Genomic DNA, 2,500 nt, shown 5'->3' with positions numbered 1-2,500 from the left:
CCTAACCTAAGTTGGGGCTTAACCTAACCTAAGTTGGGGCTTAACCTAACCTAAGTTGGGGCTTAACCTAACCTTAGTTGGGGCTTAACCTAACCTAAGTTGGGGCTTAACCTAACCTAAGTTGGGGCTTAACCTAACCTAAGTTGGGGCTTAACCTAACCTAAGTTGGGGCTTAACCTAACCTATGTTGCGCCTTAACCTAACCTATGTTGCGCCTTAACCTAACCTATGTTGCGCCTTAACCTAACCTAAGTTGGGGCTTAACCTAACCTAAGTTGGGGCTTAACCTAACCTAAGTTGGGGCTTAACCTAACCTAAGTTGGGGCTTAACCTAACCTAAGTTGGGGCTTAACCTAACCTATGTTGCGCCTTAACCTAACCTATGTTGCGCCTTAACCTAACCTATGTTGGGCCCTAACCTAACCTATGTTGGGCCCTAACCTAACCTATGTTGGGCCCTAACCTAACCTATGTTGGGCCCTAACCTAACCTACGTTGCGCCTTAACCTGCCCTGTAATTGTTAGTTATATGAATCCAGGAATTCGTGTAGCGTTGCCTAATTGCAACCATGTCAACATAGTTCACTTCGCGCACACTCTGGTGTTCTGCGTATTGATTCATTTTACGGTGCGTACCCTCACATCTTGCGAGTGTTGCTTACTTTCCACATGGTCCCGCTATCCACTGTATTGTGTACTGCAATAGGACGTATATCGCCCCCGCCCCCCCCTCCCCTCCTGTCACCTCTAGCTCGTCGCTCAGGAGTTCGCGTGTTGAATGCGCTTCGCAGCTGTGCAATGGCATTCGCATACGTACGCTGGCCACCTTCCACGTGTTCTTTCGTGCACACGTCGCAGCGTGTATGTATGCTGATGTAGTGCGTCGTGACACACAACATCCAGGCATGCAAGACTCGTAGAAGTCGCAAATGTAGATGGATGTCTACGTTTGCTGCCCAAGTTACGCAAATGAACTGGAAATCCGTTGTTGCGCGGTTGTTCGCGCTGGAGGTGAATCGTTGATATCGACGATCGGTACAGGTATTAACCGGTTGCTTCAGCGACACCCGTCATACCCACGAACGTGAGTGGGCATGTGGGTATGAAGCGATACGCGGCGGTGGCTGGGTGGGACCGTCCCCGGCCGGTGAGGGGGGGGCGCCCGGCGTGCTGGCCGCGCGCTGCGTGGGCGCACGCGCGGCAGCCGGCTGGTGGGGGCGCCCAGTGGCAGGCGCGCCGGCTGACGGACCCGGCAGGCGGCGCATCTGCGTGCCGGCGCACCCAGCGCGCGGCGCCGTGCGGCCAAAGTGGGTCCTCCCGGGCCCGGTGCGAAGCGCGGTGGACATCTGCAGTGTGCTGGTCCGATTGAGGACTGTGTGCGTTGAGGATGCGCCGCCGCCCGGCACTCGGCGCCGCGACGCCGTCTGCTGCTCGGTCGCCCCCGCGGTTCTCGCAGGTGGTTTGTATCGCAGCTGTGCGGATGTGTTGGCGCGTGCGCTGTGCTGGGAGAGTTCGCTTTGGCACCCAAGTGGGGCTCTGCCCCTCTGTGGCGCTGGCGTTGGAGCTGCCCGGTCACTGTTTGTGGCCGCGTGTTGTCTCCCGCCGGCAACACCACGACAGCACGCTCCCGGGCCTCTGTCGGCAGCGGCAAGCTCAGTTGGGAGCACGGGTGGTCGCACTGAAAGCGTCTACTCGCCTATCTCCGGGCGATTGCGCCTCCCTCGAACCCGACCAAGTACTTAGGACGGCGCTGCGCGCCGCCGGGACCTGAGAGGGTTTCGAGGTGTATCGTGCAGGGGAGCCCAGCCTCCTCCTGTTTGCAGAATAATTGAGCGGACGCTTGCGTGTTCGCGCGGGCCTCCGGGACACACTCCCGGGCGGCCGGCTGCTCAGCTCTAGTTGACGCAGCTCCCTGGTTGATCCTGCCAGTAGTCATATGCTTGTCTCAAAGATTAAGCCATGCATGTCTCAGTACAAGCCGCATTAAGGTGAAACCGCGAATGGCTCATTAAATCAGTTATGGTTCCTTAGATCGTACCCACGTTACTTGGATAACTGTGGTAATTCTAGAGCTAATACATGCAAACAGAGTCCCGACCAGAGATGGAAGGGACGCTTTTATTAGATCAAAACCAATCGGTCGGCTCGTCCGGTCCGTTTGCCTTGGTGACTCTGAATAACTTTGGGCTGATCGCACGGTCTTCGTACCGGCGACGCATCTTTCAAATGTCTGCCTTATCAACTGTCGATGGTAGGTTCTGCGCCTACCATGGTTGTAACGGGTAACGGGGAATCAGGGTTCGATTCCGGAGAGGGAGCCTGAGAAACGGCTACCACATCCAAGGAAGGCAGCAGGCGCGCAAATTACCCACTCCCGGCACGGGGAGGTAGTGACGAAAAATAACGATACGGGACTCATCCGAGGCCCCGTAATCGGAATGAGTACACTTTAAATCCTTTAACGAGTATCTATTGGAGGGCAAGTCTGGTGCCAGCAGCC

General features: G+C 56.3%; 1 non-coding gene across 1 annotated transcript in view; it reads left to right on the top strand.

The window, feature by feature from the left end:
- Positions 1 to 1,909: 1,909 nt before the first annotated feature.
- The window catches only part of LOC126196871 (small subunit ribosomal RNA), a 1,909-nt gene continuing 1,318 nt past the window's right edge, over positions 1,910 to 2,500 (top strand). The window contains exon 1 of the ribosomal RNA XR_007539301.1: positions 1,910 to 2,500. This exon is cut by the window's right edge and continues 1,318 nt beyond it. This is a non-coding gene — a ribosomal RNA (small subunit ribosomal RNA).

This window comes from Schistocerca nitens, chromosome 7 (genome assembly GCF_023898315.1).
Source record: "Schistocerca nitens isolate TAMUIC-IGC-003100 chromosome 7, iqSchNite1.1, whole genome shotgun sequence".
NCBI classification, from domain to species: Eukaryota; Metazoa; Arthropoda; class Insecta; order Orthoptera; family Acrididae; genus Schistocerca; species Schistocerca nitens.
This window is presented reverse-complemented; position numbering and strand designations above follow the sequence as displayed.